The sequence below is a fragment of the Rhinatrema bivittatum genome, chromosome 1 (genome assembly GCF_901001135.1).
Source record: "Rhinatrema bivittatum chromosome 1, aRhiBiv1.1, whole genome shotgun sequence".
Lineage (NCBI taxonomy): Eukaryota > Metazoa > Chordata > Amphibia > Gymnophiona > Rhinatrematidae > Rhinatrema > Rhinatrema bivittatum.
The window spans coordinates 642867108-642884655 of record NC_042615.1 but is presented as its reverse complement, the minus strand read 5'-3'; the positions used below and the strand labels follow the sequence as shown (position 1 = coordinate 642884655).

At 44.9% G+C, this 17548-nt stretch overlaps 1 protein-coding gene across 1 annotated transcript in view; it reads right to left on the bottom strand.

The window, feature by feature from the left end:
* ST8SIA4 (ST8 alpha-N-acetyl-neuraminide alpha-2,8-sialyltransferase 4) overlaps nucleotides 1–17548 on the bottom strand; it is a 324338-nt gene that overhangs the window by 174310 nt on the left and 132480 nt on the right. The gene's annotated exons all lie outside the window — the stretch shown is intronic.

Sequence of the window (17548 nt, the reverse complement as noted above, 5' to 3'; positions counted from 1 at the left end):
GGACCTTACCAAACTATAAATTCATGTGATAGGAGGCGATGTCCTTTTGCGGACTACAAGCTGGTTAAAAGACAGGAAACAGAGAGTAGGATTAAATGGTCTGTTTTCACAGTGGAAAAAAGGTAAAGAGTGGAGTGCCTCAGGGATCTGTACTTGGAACGGTGCTTTTTAATATGTTTATAAATAATCTGGAAAGGGGTACGATGAGTGAGGTGATCAAATTTGCACAATGCACAAAATTTTGTAGAGTAGTTAAATATCAAGCAGATTGTGATAAATTGCAGGAGGACCTTGCGAGACTGGAAGATTGGGCTTGTGGACAAGTGCAAAGTGATGCATATAGGGAAAAATAACCCTTGCTGTAGTTACACAATGTTAGGTTCTATCTTAGGAGTTACCACCAAGGAAAGAGATCTAGGCATCATAGTGGATAATACTTTGAAACCATTGGCTCACTATGCTGTGGTGATCAAAAAGGCAAACAGAATGTTAGGAAATATTAAGAAGGGAATGGCAAATAAAACTATGGATGCCATAATGCTTCTGTATTGCTCCATGGTGAGACCACATCTTGAATACTGTGTGCAATTCTGACTGCAATATCTAAAAAAAAGATACAGGTGCACTAAAGAAAGTGCAGAGAAAGGCAACCAAAATGATAAGTGGCATGGAATGGCTGCCCTATGAGGAAAGGCTAAGGAAGTTAAGGCTGTTCAGTTTGTTGAAGAGTAGACTGAGGGTGGATATGATAGAGGTCTACAAAATCATAAAAGGACTTGAACAATAGGGATGTGAATCGTATTTCTGATGATTGAAAATATCGTACGACAGTAATGGACGGCCGGCGCCATCTTTAAAAATGGCACGGGCCATCCAGTGCTCCTACCATGTGACAGGGGCCGGCCAATGGCACGGATATCCTGTCACATGGTAAGGGCAAAGGGCCATTGGCGCCATTTTTATTAGTGGCAGCCAACGGTCCGAGAGCAGGAGATCGTTCCCGGGACCACCACTGGACCACCAGGTAATTTAAAACATTTTTTTTGGGGGGGGGGGGAAGCCAAGAGAGCTGTTTTGAAGTGTCTGGGTGGGTTTTTTGTTTATTGGCTCGGGTGCAGCCGATAAAAAAAACAAACCCCGATTGAGCCGCACGAAAAAAAATGCATGATGTGAATCAGAACCAGAACCAATTACGGTTCCGATTCACATCTCTATTGAACAAGTTAATGTAAATCAGTTATTTACTCTCTCAGATAATAGAAGGACTAGGGGGCACTCATTGAAGTTAGCAAGTATCTCATTTAATGCAAATTGAAGACAATTCTTTTTCATTGAATGCATAATTAATCTCAGAAGTTAGTGTACCTGGGTTTAAAAACGGTTTGGATAAAATCCTAGAGGAAAAATCCATAAACTGTTATTAATTAATAAGCAATAGTAGCTTGAGATTTATTTAATGTTTGGGTACTTGGCAGGAACTTGTGACTTGGATTGGCCACTGTTGAAAACAGGATACTGGGCTTGATGGACCCTTGGTCTGGCCCAGTATGGAATATCATATGCTCTTATGTAAACAAAAAGTATTTAACTCTCTAGTCAAAAGAAATCAGCATGCCAAAGTTGCATAGGAGTAACATGCTTAAAACATTTTACATCAATATGTTATATAAACCTTAATCGGCAAACACTAGGAAAGTATAGTGTAGTAATGCCAAATAGCTGCTACTGAATCTATACAAGCCACATATATTCATAGTAAATTCATTCAGCACCAATTTCTTTATTTTCTCCAAAAAGGAGAATGAGGTCAATATTTGGTGGTGGCTAAGGGCAACCAGTTTTCACATCAAGCCAATTGGAGAAATTACTTACCTGATAATTTTGTTTTCCTTAGTGTAGACAGATGGACTCAGAACCAGTGGGATATGTGCTCTTCTGCTAGCAGATGGGAGACGGAGTCAGATTTCAAAGCTGACATCACTCTAGATATATCCCTGCAGTAACCTCAGCTCTTCAGTATTCTCTTCAAAAAACCATTGTGGATATATCTTTGCCTAAATAACTTGATTAAAACTTGATTTCAAAATTGGAGACAAACTGTAGGTGTCTTGAACTAGGGGTAGGCAACCGCTTACTTGTATTGCTTAATATCTAGGTTCACTTTCCAAGGTCTTCCTTCTCTGGGGCAGCCATGGGCGGGATGCTGAGTCCATCTGTCTACACTAAGGAAAACAAAATTATAATGTAAGTAATTTCTCCATTTCCTAGCGTTTAGCCAGATGGACTCAGGACAAGTGGGATGTTCAAATGCTACTCCCGGACAGGGCAGAGGATGCCCGTGGCCCACTTAGTACTGCCCTTGCGAAGGCTGCGTCTTCTCGGGCCTGAACATCCAGGTGGTAGAACCTGGAGAAGGTATGTAGGGAGGACCACGTCGCCGCCTGACAGATCTCGGCAAGTCACAGCAGCTTGGTTTCTGCCCAAGAAACTGCCTGGGCCCTAGTAGAATGAGCCTTAACCTGTAGTGGTAAGGGCTTTCCTGCCTCTATGTAGGCTGCCTTGATTACTTCTTTGATCCAGCGGGCTATGGTCGCCTGCGAGGCCACTTCTCCTTGCTTCTTCCCGCTGTGAAGGACGAACAAGTGATCCATTTTGCGCACCAGTTCTGTTCTTTCCAGGTATTGCACCAGGAGTCTGCCAACATTTAGATGGCGAAGAAGGTGTGAGTCTTCCGAGTCCTTATGTTCATCCAGAGATGGTAGGGAGATAGTCTGGTTCAAATGAAACTCGGAAACCACTTTTGGTAGGAAGGAGGGGATGGTGCGCAGCTGTATGGTTCCACGAGTGAACCTAAGGAATGGTTCCTGTAGTTCGGAGATGCGACAAGCTGAACATATTGCCACCAGGAATACAGTCTTCAATGTTAAGAGGTGTAGTGACAGACAGCGCATTTGTCTGAAGGAAGCCCCTGCTAGGATGTCTGATACCAGATCAAGGTTCCCTAGGGGCACCGGCCACTTTAGGGGTGGCCGGAGTTGTTTAACCCCTTTCAGGAAGTGGGACAAATCCAGATGAGTTGATAGCCGGATACTGTCCCCTTTGTTTCTGAAGCAGGACAGTGCTACTACTTGGACCTTGAGGGAGTTGAGAGACAACTTCTTCATACCATCCTGTAGGAACTCCAGAATCATGGGTATCTTGGCCATCCGCAGGAGTACCCCTTGGTCCTCGTACCAGGCTTCGAATACTCTCCAGATCCATATGTATGACAGGGATGGTTGAGAACTTGCACGCAAGGAGTAGGGTGTCAATCACGGCCTTCGAGTAACCGCGCTTCTTCAGGCGAGTCTTCTCAAGGGCCAGACCGTAAAAGAGAATAGAGATAGATCTTCGTGAAGAATCGGGCCCTGCCGGAGAAGGTCCCTGTGTTGAGGTAGGCACAAAGGGTTCCCTGCAAGGAGTCTTTGCATGTCTGCGTACCATGGGCGTCTTGGCCAATATGGGGCCACAAGTAGAACTAGTCCCCTGTGATGTTCTATCTTGTGGATGACCTTGCCCAGTAGTGGCCATGGGGGGAAGACATACAGTAAGTCTTCCTCTGGCCAAGTCTGGATGAGAGCGTCGATCCCTTGAGAGTGTGGCTCTTGTCTGCAGCTGAAGAACCTGGGGACTTGGGCACTGAGGTAGGTGGTCAGTAGATCCATGGCTGGGAGTCCCCAGCAGTTTACTATCAGTTGGATGGCTGTGGTCATCAGCGTCCATTCCCCCGGGTCCAGAGTCTCTCTGATGAGGAAGTCTGCTGAGACGTTATCTTTTCCTGCGATGTGGGAGGCCGAGATCCCTTGTAGGTTTATCTCCACCCATGCCATGAGAGGATTTATCTCCAGAGACACCTGCTGGCTCCCGGTTCCTCCCTGGCAGTTGATGTAAGCAACCATTGTAGCGTTGTCTGACATTACTCAAATTGCTTTGCCTCAGAGTCTGTTGCTGAATCGCAGGCACGCTAGTCTGACTGCTCGAGCTTCCAGGCGGTTTATGTTCCATTGCACCTCTTCCTTGTTCCATTGTCCCTGGGCAGTCAGTTCCTGACAGTGGGCTCCCAACCCTCTCAGGCTTGCATCCGTGGTGAGCAAGATCCAGTTCAGTGTGGATAGGCTTATTCCTCTGCATTGGTGGTCTTCCTTTAGCCACCACTGAAGCTGAGAACATACCTCTGCTGGTAGCTGGAAGCGAATTGAGTAATCCTGGGACAATGGGTTCCATTGTGACAGTAAGGAGTGCTTGAGCGATTGCATGTGGGCCCTTGCCCATGGGATGACCTCGAGGGTTGATGCCATGAGGCCGAGGACTTGAAGATAGTCCCATACCTTGGGGCGTGCATTGGTCATCAATTGTCAGAATTTCTCCATCAGTTTCCTTCTCCTCAGGGAAGGGAGGAAGACTTTGTTCTGTTTGGTGTCGAAATGGGCCCCCAGGTACTCTAGAGATCAAGAGGGCTGCAGACTGCTCTTGACCGTGTTAACGACCCAGCCAAGTTCCTGAAGTAGGTTCTTGACTCTGCTGGTCACCTGCCAGCTCTCTTCCGAAGACTTTGCCCTGATCAGCCAGTCATCCAGGTAAGGGTGTACCAGGATCCCTTCCTTCCTCGGTGTTGCTACCACAACCACCATACTTTTGGAGAATGTTCTGGGGGCGGTTGCTAGGCCGAAAGGTATTACTCTGAACTGGTAATGGTGACCCAGTATCGCAAAGCATAGAAAATGCTGGTGATCTTGATGGACTGGAATGTGAAGGTAGGCTTCGGATAGGTCCAGGGAGGTTAGAAACTCTCCTGGTTGTACTGCCATTATTACAGAGCGAAGAGTCTCCATGCAGAAGTGTAGTATCCGCCGATGATGGTTGACGTTCTTGAGATCCAAGATGGGTCGGAATGATCCTTCCTTCTTGGGAACGATAAGATAGAGGGAATAGCGCCTCAAATTTTGTTGGGGCATAGGAACCGGAGTTATTGCCTTCAGACTGAGTAGTCTTATCAGAGTGGCTTCCACTGCGTCTCTTGGTGTGGGAGTGGCAAGGTGACATCATAAAATTGTCTTGATGGATGCTGCGGAACTCAAGAGTAACCTTTTTGAATGATGTTTAGTACCCATTTGTCCAACGTGATCTCGACCCATCTTTGGTAGAAGAGGGCAAGTCAACCCCCTATCTTCTCTTCCTGTGGATGGATCGGCCCATTCTCATTGGGGAGCATGGCTGGAGTCTGCCCCCGGGCCTGCTCTTCTCTTGGTCTGTAAGTTCTGAAAGGGCTGGACCTTCCAGAGGGATGAGGTGCCAGGAACTGTGAGTTCCTGTAGAGTCTAAAACATTGCGAGCCTCTGCCCTTGGTTTTCCTGGGGGAGGGGTGCTGATATCTTTTACTCCTGTTTTCTAATAGCTGAGGCATTGGGGATTCACCCCATTTGCTGGCTAACTTCTCCAATTCACTTCTGAACAACAGAGATCCTTTAAAGGGCATTCTTGTGAGATTTGCTTTAGAGGTCACTACAGCAGACCAATTCCGCAGCCATAGTTGTCTTCTGACTGCCACCACAGAGACTACTCCTCTGGCTGAGGTATGCACCAGATCTGAGCTTGCGTCCATCAGGAAGGCTGCTGCAGGTTCCATTGTCTCATCGGTAAACGATCCAGAGTTATTTGCCTCTCTCGAGAGGAGCAGGAAGCAATCTGCAGTGTCATTGCTGTTGCATCAAAGGCCTGCTTAAGAATGGATTGCAATCATCTATCCTGGGTATCCTTCAATGCAGCCCCTCCCTCAACGGGAATAGTTGTTTGCTTTGAGAAGGCACAGACCATGGCGTCCACTTTCGGGAAACGCAGGCATTCCTTGGTTGCTGGTTCCAGAGGGTATAGGGCTTCCAAGGCCCGACCTCCTTTGAAGCTGGCCTCCGGGGCATCCCACTCCAGGTCAATCAGTTCCTGGATGGCTTCCATCATTGGGAAGCAGCATGAGGCTTTACGAAGGGACACCAGGATGGGGTTCTTCTTTGGTTCTGCCAAAGGGTCCGTGCCTGGAATACCCAGAGTCTTCAGAGTCTGGGAAACAAGGGCTGGTAATTCATCCTTGTGGAAGAAGCAAAGCATGGTTCGGTATGGTTCCAGGTCTGGAGGGATTTCTCCTTCTTCCAGGGAGCCACCATAATCATCTGAGGTGTCTGGGTCCCTGTCAGGGAAATTCTTGGTTAGACGAGGCATGTCACGAGGCATCTGAGCAGGGCCGGGAGGATCTTGTGCTTCCAGCAGGGGTTGAGCCCGGGACGCAGCTGGCGCTGATTGCGCCTGAACAAAGGCTTACAGCCCTTGAAAAAATTCTAACCAGGAGAAGGTCCCTGGGTCCATGTTAATCCCAGGGGGAGTCAGAGTAGGGGCCCCTGAGGTGTCCTCTTATGGAGAAGCCATCTCAGAGATGCATAGGTCTGGGGAGCTATCGTCTGTAGCAGTTCCGGACCCATCCCCAGACAGTGAGGGACCAGGCTTTGGTTCCCCCTGGGCTTCTTCGCAATGCTGACACAGGCAGGACTCCAGTTCAGGTTGCACAGCTCTTATGTGGCAGGCTGTGCAAAGAGAGTGCCTTCTGGCCTTCTTGGACACCGGTGCCATAGCCTCTATGTCTAGGCGTACAGGTAATGTACTTCAATGTGCACGTGTAGCTGTAAACGCAGCTGTGTGTGTAGTTGTGCGAGCAGTGTGTGCTCGGTTGTGCGCGTGGCTCAATTGTGCACAACTGTGCTCGTGTTGGTATTGGATGCGCACAAGTTAGGTGCATCGGCCGCACAGCCTGCCCCGCGCATACCGCCGGTCAAGAAGGAAAGATGGCGCCAATGCCCCCTGCGTGTAAAATGACGCCCCTGAGGGTCTCCACATGGACCCCTGCACCGGATTGGGGCCTAGCCCCAACTAGGGCTGCTCAACCCGATTGGTGCACCCTTTTAACCTCACCGGAAGAGAAACAGAATTGGTACTGCAATCCGAGCCTCAGAGACCGGAGACCTGAATTTAAAGTTTTCTGCTTACCTGGTCTCAGCACTTACCGATCGAGTACCGGGATGGTCTCCAGCTGCGGGGGGAGAGGGCTTTTACCTTCACTGCCCCGCTGGGTTGTGCACCCGCTGCCTTTCAGCCACTCTGGGGGCTAAGTCCATGCCAGGAACTGGCTACCAGACCAAGGCACACCTCTGAAGGATATCGGAAATTACCTCAGGAATTCTCAACTGGGGGAGGGACCCTTAGGTTTCACCACAGGAGAGCGGGGCTCGATCTTCTTTAAGGTAAAATTTTCTTTTTCTTCTTTGCTGTAATTCTTAACACTATTCTAGTGTGTGGGATAGTGTCCGCATCTGCTAGGAGACGGAGAGATACTGAAGAGCTGAGATTACTGCAGGGGTAAATCTAGAGTGACGTCAGCTTTGAAATCTGACTCAGTCTCCCATCTGCTAGCTAAAGACCACATAAACCACTGGTCCTGAGCCCATCTGGCTACACGCTAGGAAAGAATGTGTTTGCCAGCAGCAACCCATGAGCTGGATGAATAAGAAACTCAAAAGTGTGCAGGGTTTGTGCTATGCAGGAGAGGAGAGAGAAATGGCAGTGGTAGTAATGTGGAAGTTGGGTAAGGAGACTCAGATGGTGACTGCCAGAAAGTACTATTTTTTTTTAACCAGCATATTTTCTGGAAGATTACTACATTTTCTGCATGGAGGGCAATTTTCAAGGCAGTGCTTTATCCATGGAAAAGGGCTTTCAAAAAAGCCTCTCTACCTGTAGTGCCATTAGAAACATAACTTTATCCACACCATGAAAGGGCATGTATTTTTCTTAGTAAAACTATCCATCTAGGTGTCATCATTGATAATACAAAATCTTCTGCTCAGTGTGCAGCAGCAGCAGCCAAGAAAGCAAATTGAATGTTAGGAATTATTGGGAAAGGAATGGAGAATGAAACAGAGAATATCATAATGCCTCTGATTCACTCTGTGATATGACCACATCTTGAGTATTGTGTGTAATTCTGGCCACCACATCTCAAGAAAGATACAGCAGCATTAGAAAAGGTTCAGAGAAGGGCGACCAAAATGATAAAAGGGGATGGAACAATTCCCCTATGAGAAAAGGCTAAAGAGGTTAGGATTTTTCAGCTTGAAGACAGCTGAAGGGAGATATGTTAGAAGTCTATAAAATAATGAGTGGAGTGGAATGAGTAAACATTATTCAGTTGTTTACTCTTTCAAAAAGTACAAAGACCAGGAGATATATAATGATGTAACTAGGTGATACATTTAAAACTAATAAGCAAAATTATTTTTTTTACTCAATGCATAATTGAGCTCTGGAATTCATTGCCAGAGGATGTGGTGAAAGTTGTTAGTGTAACTGCATTTAAAAAAGCTTTGGGCAAGTTCCTGGAGGAAATGTTCATAAACCATTATTAAGGTAGAGTTGCAGAAACCCACTGCCTATCCTTGTGATAAGCAGTTTGCACTAGAGATGTGCTTCAGGTTTTGCTATCATGTTGGGCTTCATTTCGTGGCCCCCCCCCCCCCCCCGGGAATTTTGTTTTTCCCGCAGTTCAGGTTTTTTTTTTTCGGGAGCCCCAATTTTCGGGTTAGTGTGTGCTAACTCCCGTTAGCGTGCACTAATCTGAAAAATGAATTTTTCTGAAATTTCGGAAAAAATTCATTCGGGTTTTGGTTCTCCCAAACCATACCGAGTTAGGCAATTTCATTGAAATTGCCTAATTCGGGAAAAACGAATGCACATCCCTAGTTTGCAATCTACCCATCCCTTTGGGATCTTGCCAGGGACTTGTGACCTGGATTGGCCACTGTTAGAAATAGGACACTAGGCTTGATGGACCTTTGGTCTGACCCAGTATGCCAATCTTATGTACTTATATGCTCATACAAATTAGCAGATGTAAATGTCTATGTGTGGTTTTCCTAGATAATTTTCATTGTAAACGTACGCCCATAATTTCATTTTGAAAAGGTCCGCAGGCAAAAAGATGAAGACTTTTCAGCAATGGGGGCAGTTACAAAGCTATCCCCATAATAACCAAATAAAATTTGATCCCAAACTTGTCACTGTTTAAATTTAAATACCTCCTTTTTCACAAATGTTGTTTTAGAGACTTTAGACTTTTAGAGACTCTAATTTATATAACTTTATGTTTAATTATCCTGAATGACCTCTTATATAAGTTCTCTAAGAATTAGGGCATAAAACTGTGAAAAGATTATTTTTGTATCCCTACCCTAGTTCTCGTTAGCTGTATGGTTAGTAACACATAATTTTGTATAATTTATGTAATAATTCTATGTTTTGAATTGCTTTTGATACATTTGGGTAATAGTTCTGAAAAACTATTGATCACAAGATAACACCCTACTCTTCAAATGCCTGGCAGTATGACAGAATCTTCTATTATTTTTAGCTCCAGACAATCTAACCAGTGCATTTATGTCCACAGCAAAAATCAGGAAAGTGCCAGCAAAAAATAAGTACCTAAAAATGTTTCAGCATAGCAGTGAAAGTCTTTGGGAGGAAAAGCATAATCTAGGACAGTGTGTTACTCGCCACCTTCACCGTGGTCCCTTCCCAAGTGCCTTCCTTCCTGTCCTCTTTCCCTCCACCCACAGCCCCTTCATCCCTCCTGCTCTTTCCCCACTGTAGGCCCTTCTCTGGTTCTGTCCCCTCCTGCCTTCTTCATGTGAACCCCCTTCTGAGTGCTCACCCTCCTGCCTCTGCCCTCAGCAAGTGCCTTCCCTTCTGCCCTGCCACACCCAATGTCTTCCTTTCTAACCTCTTCCTCCTGTGGTCCCTTCCCTAGTCCTACTCACAAGGCCCTAATGGACTGAAGCAATATAATGTGCTCAGCTGAACACACTGGTTGACACGCGTCCAACCACAGGTTCATAAGCCCCTTATGTAATAAGGAGTTTAGCACATCCAAAACGCATGTCCAACCTCCTGCAGAGCTAATAGCGCTCATCGCCTGTAAATTCATGTTGAAGAGGCTATTAGCTATTACCTCCCAATACAAAGAAAAATGTACCCTACGCACACGTTTTTAATGTCAGAAATTAACACCTGCCCCAGAGCAGACGTTAAGTTTTGAGGAGCACCTAAAGTTGACAGAAAAGCTGAAAATACTGCTTTTCTGTAGTTCCTTTGACTTAATATCATAGCGACATTAAGTCAGAGGAATCTAAAAAAGGAGTTAGGTCCAAAAGTTTTTTTTAAAAATAAATGTGCTGGCGGTCAGATTAGGAAAAGGGACGCTCAATTAAGGAGCGTCCATTTTCCTAACCTGTGGCTGTGCACAGCTTAGGAAAACAAATGCTTGTAAAACTGAGCGTTCGTTTCCTAACCTGCTGGCAGCCACCTCTCCTGGGTGCCCATTGCCGAGGAGGTGCTAGGGGTGCACAATTTCTCCAGTGCCTCCTTTTTACCATGGCAGCCCATTTATATATTGCATCGCATGCACGGAAAGGTTGTTAGGAAAGTGGGTGCTCAATTATGACCATTGGTCATCTTCTTGTGCCTCTTGCTCCTTTTCTCTGGGAATGAATATAAATTTATTCTCCATGAGAACACTGATGGTCCTTTGGTTCTCTCTCTGTGAGAGACACCCTTCTTCTAGTCTAGATAATAGAAAGCTGAATCCTAGGCCCTGGAGTACTCAGCTAAAGAAAAAATCAGTTCTTTAAAAAAAAAGGAGAAAGCAAAACAAACAAGTGGTAGAAAGAGTGCAAAAAACCTCCCCCTCCTAAAAGAACGGTTATCAAAAATAGGGAAAGGCATCTTCACTTAACCCAGGTCTGAATCCTGGAGATCCTAGTATCCTTCCCTATGAAAACAAACTATAAAGAAGCAGCAAAGGGACATGCTGGCCCTGGAAAGGCGAAAATGGCACGGGCCATCCAGTGCTCCTACCATGTGACAGGGGCAGGCCAATGGCACCGAAAGCCCTGTCACATGGTAAGGGCAAAGGGCCATCGGCGCCATTTTGATTAGTGGCAGCCGATGGCCCGAGAGGGGGAGATCACTCCTGGGACCCCACTGGACCACCAGGGACTTTCGGTAAGTCTTGGGGGGGGGGGGGGGTCGGGGGTTGCAATTAATTAAATTTGAAGGGTTGGGGTGCGTTTGGGGGTTTTGTTTTTTTTAAATGTGCCCTTTCTCCCCTCCCCAAAAACAATAAGAAAACCACACAAAATTTTGTGGGTTTTCTTATCGTTTCGTCGCCCCCCTGAAACGCGACGAAATAGGAAATAGAGACGATATTTCCTATTTCATTGCAAACAAATGTACATCCCTAGTAGTTACACTATATTGGGTTCCATATCAGGTGTTACCTCCTAGGAAAAGGATATGGGTGTCATAGTGGACAATACTTTGAAAACCTCAGCTTAGTGTTCAGTGGCAGTAAAAAAAAAAAAAAACAACACCAAGCAAAATGTTAGGCATTTATGAAAGGAATGGTTAGTAAAACAGAGAATATCATAATACCCTTCATGGTAAGGGCAAACTAGAGTATCGTGTGCAATTCTGGTCACCACATCTCAAAAAAGAGTTGGACTAGAAAAAGTACAGAAAAAAGGCAACCAAAATGATAAAGGGGATGGGACATTTCCCTTATGAGGAAAGGCTAAAAAGGTTAGGACTGTTCAGTTTGGAGAAGAAATGGCTGAGTAGGATATGATAGTGGTCTTTAAAATCATGAGTGGAATAAAATGGATAAATGTAAATCGGTTATTTACTCTTTCAAAAAATACAAAGGCTGGGGGACACTCTTTGAAGTTATTAGCACATTTATAACAAATTATTGAAAATTATTTTTTCCTCAACGCACAATTAAGCTCCAGAATTCATTGCTTGAGGATAGCTAGTTTTAAAAAAGGTTTGGGCCAGTTCCTGTAGGAAAGGTCCATAAATCATTACTAAAAAGGAAGATGATCTGGGGAATAGCCACTACTTATTGCATTATAGCAGCATGGGATCTATTTACTGTTTAGGATCTTGCCAAGTACTTGTGATTGGGATTAGCGACTGTTGGAAACAGGATACTGGGCTTGATAGGCCCTCTGTCTGATCCAGTATGGCAATTCTCATTTAAAGATATGTCAAATGAGACTTGAAAGTAACATATCTAATTTGGGACATGTAACTATCCACAAGCAATTGGAAGAAAGCTTAAAACTACCCCAAGGATTGATAACAAAAAGAAGTAATATAATGGATTGGCTTTAACGTCAGACTACATTTAATGGAAGAGTATGATCATACATTTATTTAAAATCTGTAACAGACTTGGAAATCACAAGAGCTGAAAGACATCTTTTCATCAGCAATCAGTAAAAGTTTAAGTTGGAAACTATATCCATTTCCAGCATGATTATTAGTGCTGTGTATAATGGCCGTGAAACCTGAATTGAGCTATTGAACAACACGCAGAACCCAGAAGAGTAATCTTCCCCTGTCAGGGAATTCTGGACCACAGAGTAAATTAACATCAGGAAAGACATTTGACATCTAAAAATGTATTTGGGATGTGATTCTTAGAGTCCTATCATGGAATGCTAGCCCAGGGGTTACAGTTATTCACCGTTGGAATATGAAATTCACACAAGGCGGGGTACAACATGTTAGGAACGGTAACATACAGCGAGAGACCCATAGGTGTAGCAGCTTAACAGTTCTACACTGAAGTCACCTTCAGACAAGACTAAACTTAACATGCATCAACAACAGAACTAAACTAGGTAAAAATGCAGAACAGGACTAAATCTGAAGTCAATAACAGGTTAAAAATGCAAACATCTCAGCAGAGCAAAAGGCTGTGGCAGCCTGTGCAAGGCATGAGTATAAAATACAAACATCTCAGCAAAATAGGTTCCAGCAGCACATTTACAACACCCCTATAAAGTGCCAAGCAGTTTCTAACACTTCCTCCTGCTCTCCTCCTCCTAAAGCCCTTTCCAATTGCTTTCACTCCCATTCTTTGCCTCTTGCCCTCTCCTCCCTGTGGCACCTTTTCCACTCCTTCCTGAGTGGTGAGCCCACTATGGCCCCTACCATCCTTCTCCCCAGCTTCCAGCATGATCATACTGCTCCCTCAGTGCAGCTTTTCTCCCCTCACTGTCAGACCAGCAGGACAGCCAGAGCACATGTAGCAGTGGCCAGAATTGCTCCTCGGAGTCATCACCCTGCTTGCTGCCACCTCTGGCACCAGTGTGCTGCGGCAGTCAAAAAAGCAAACAGAATGTTGGGAATTATTAGAAAGGGAATGGTGAATAAAACAGAAAATGTCATAATGCCTCTGTATCGTTCCATGGTGAGACCGCACCTTGAATACTGTGTACAATTCTGGTCGCCGCATCTCAAAAAAGATATAATTGCGATGGAGAAGGTACAGAGAAGGGCGACCAAAATGATAAGGGGAATGGAACAGCTCCCCTATGAGGAAAGACTAAAGAGGTTAGGACTTTTCAGCTTGGAGAAGAGACGACTTAGGGGGGGATATGATAGAGGTGTTTAAAATCATGAGAGGTCTAGAATGGGTAGATGTGAATCGGTTATTTACTCTTTCGGATAGTAGAAAGACTAGGGGGCACTCCATGAAGTTAGCATGTGGCACATTTAAAACTAATCGGAGAAAGTTCTTTTTTACTCAACGCACAATTAAACTCTGGAATTTGTTGCCAGAGGATGTGGTTAGTGGAGTTTAAAAAAGGATTGGATAAGTTCTTGGAGGAGAAGTCCATTACCTGCTATTAAGTTCACTTTAGAGAATAGCCACTGCCATTAGCAATGGTAACATGGAATAGACTTAGTTTTTGGGTACTTGCCAGGTTCTTATGACCTGGATTGGCCACTGTTGGAAACAGGATGCTGGGCTTGATGGACCCTTGGTCTGACCCGGTATGGCATTTTCTTATGTTCTTATGAGCAGCAGCTGCTGAAAATGCTGGTGGCCACACTCTTCCCCTCCTCCTCTCACTGCAGCTTCAGGCTTCTCAAGGCAGCATCAATTAGCCACGCTCTTCCGCACCTCATCGCCACGCCAGTCTGGGCTTATTGAGGCTGTGATCTTGGGATCAGGTAGTAGGATTAGGCAGCAGCATCCTTAAAGCAGAAGTTGTCAGAGGTGAAGTCAGCCTGCTCTATTTCTCAGCGCTTGCACTTTGGTTTCATCCATTCTGGCAGTCCCCCTTGGATGGTCTCGTGTATTCCAGGTTGGGAACCATCGCTCTAAGAGGCTAATAATACTCAAAGGATTTATGCAGGTTAAATCAGCTCTTCTCCACATAAACCTGGTCATTTAAAAATATAATTCCTTTGTGCAAGTAATTGTATCCACATAACATTTTTGTGTAGACAAAGTTACCCATATAAAAGGGGGCAGAGCTGGAGGCATGGCAAGAGGAGACCAACATATTTTAGCTGGATAGCGCCATCTTGAGCCCTAAATGGATACATTTGTGTGGACAAGTTCATCTGAACACATAGCGGGCTTAAAGTTATCCAGATAACTTTATCCAAGTAACTATACCCAGAGACTCAGTGGAAAACCTATCTGGATGAGTTCTCTTGTATATCCAAATAACTTCTGCTGGACAGCTTACTGTCACTGTCACCCACTCATCGTCATACCGAATTTGGATCTTTATATGTTTATTCCTTAAGAAACCTACTAGTTTTTAAATATCATACACTTGTCTCAGCCAGCAAGTCAATTTTCTATCTGCTAATAGGGACATGTACATGTATTTTATCACTATAAAACTGTCTGAAAACAAACTTCACCAATAACCTTCTACAGCAGGATCCAGACAAATGTGATAAACAATTGATCACTACTGTTTTACACCTGGGTTTTATATTAACTCAGCTAGGAAACATTCATAACTCTATGCTTATTTTATCCTCTTATTTCAGATGAAGGAGAGGAGAAAGCCTAAAGAGAAGAAACTCTTAAAATGATAAAACTTCTCATCCCATTACACAACTACTTGCACTGATTGCACAACACAGTTATTTTTTTTTTTCAATCCTTAAAGGTGAATTTTAAAAGCCTGGCATGTGCATTAATTAGAGGATGCACAAATAAGTCTGGCTCATATGAGCCAAGCGGATTTTAAAAGCTGCCTGGATATGCGCCTAGCTCCCGCTTTACGCACATTTCCAAGGTTTTCGAAAAGGGACTTGACACGGGCGTTTCAGGGCGTGAACCAGAGACATGCGCAGAAATACTTACATGTCTGAGCTCGCGACCACATCCCCTGCCGTGTAACTTTAGTTCTGCTATGGAGGAGTTATAAGTTAAGGCATAAACAAAAATAGGCAGATCTGCAGGGTTTTAAGAGTCAGGGCTAACTAGGTGGAGTTAAAGTTATTAAACTAGAGGGATTTGGTGGACCTATCCCTTAAAAGGGTGAAGTGGAGACAAACTGGTTTAACTAGCAATGGCATTAGCATATGCCACTTTTTAAATCCCGTGTGGTAGAAGCGGGATTTGCGTGCCCACTTAAAATCTGGTGCACATGTGCACGCAGCCAGATTGTTTTATAGCACGCACATGCATGTTATAAATTGGCCAAGTCCCTGGGCACAGGCTGACTCATGCATGCAAATGTGCGCCTGCTTACCGGTTTGAAAGTTACCATCTCTACGATTAAAATAATCATAACTGTAAAGCTCCCTTGCCTTGATGCAAGGAAGCCATGCATAACATATCACCATACCCAATTTTCGTCTGCCTCCCGAGACTGATCGTGATGCACTGCTGAAACTTTTTCCGCTGCTGCCTGTTGGCCAGGGGGATTAGAGGAAGGATCTCATTATGTATTTAAAGAGCATTCCTAAGTCAGGGCTTTCCTTACTTTCACCAGCATTTGTTTGCAGTGAGCGGACTCTTAACATAGCAATGATCTCTGATCCAGCAACAAATTGCTAAGCCCTGGCATTGACAACTGTACATTGCAGGAAGACTTAATGGAAAATTGCAGGCTCAGTCTGCTTCCCAAGCCAGGCCCCAGGCCTAAGTGAGTAGATGCTGCTAAAATGTTGAATGCATGCTCCTATATCGGCACACAAATACCCTGAACCAGGATATCTCTAGAGGTGACCAATCACAGAATGGAGCAAAGCAACAAAGAAGGGAGTGCGACTCTCAAACACTACAGATTTCATGGGGCTGCATAGAGGTCACTTTAGGCTCCACAGGACAACAAGCCACGATGGAGTTAGTCAGGTCATGCAAACAGAGGAAAGGATCTCTGACCACGTGTTAAGACAGCACAGCATCCCAGCTCTGCATGCTTCATACAGAGATTTCACCTGATACAGCAGCACAACTTACGCTCTCAGGATAGTGAACTCTATAAAGTCAGCAGTTAGGATCCAGAGCAGCCTAACACATGCATATGGTCTCATTATCTACCTTCAACTATCTCTCCCTTTTGGGCCCATTAGGAGGGCCAAGCAGCAAGATGCAGGCACAATCCCACTAGTGTCTGCATTCCCAATGCTACTGAGTATGTGCAGCCCATACTCCTGCACCATTCTTTAACACTGCATCAACCCAGCAGAGAGCAGGAAATTAAACCCCCATCACAGACTTCAACAGCTAGTTCACTTTGTCTGGTTAAGACTGCCCAACATCTTGAGGTCCAGCATAACTCAGAGGACAGGGAGGCAGCCTCCGCATCAGCTGCACCAGCACGTACACATCATTGCTGAGGCATCAAATTGTAATAATGTGAGACCAGCATTGGTTCCCTTGGTGCAGCCTGCCTCTCAAGCAGCTGAGTCAAGGTCCTGAAGGAGGCATAAGGAGGAAGGAGGAAAGGGCAAAAACATGGGCTTGATTTGAACTCAAGCAAGTCTTCTGACACCGAGAGCTCATCAGATTCAAGCTCCTCCAGGTCTCCCTCACCAAACATGGCCGAACCTGTCAGGTGTCCTCCAGTGTGTAGCACTATAAATCAGCTATGGGAAAACAAGTCTACAGCTTTATAAAAGGAAATGATAAAGTAGAGATATATTAGCATATTTCAATTGCAGGAGTTTGTATGGACACAAAAAAAAAAAAGGACAGTAGTATTCAAAAGAGAAATGAGGTGGCAGGTAAAGAGACAGCTGTGTCGGAAAATATAGTGAATGAAGAGCGTGATCAGCATGGCCCCACTCAATATAACCAGATGATCATTTACACCAACGTCATTCTTGTGGCATACAGGGAGGATTGGACTTGGCTTATTTATGACAAACACTTCAGGGACTAAATAGAAGAAAATAAGAACTCATCTTACAATATGCAGGATGATAATCTGTGGCCGAGACAAATAATGAATAAAGCACATGACAAAGAACAGCCAAGCTGATCATTTTCAAGTGCCAGCACATCCATGGACTCAGTGCGGGCTCTCATCACACAAGACGTTTATTGCTATTACAAATCCTTTGGTTTTTTTCCAGGACTGCTACTACA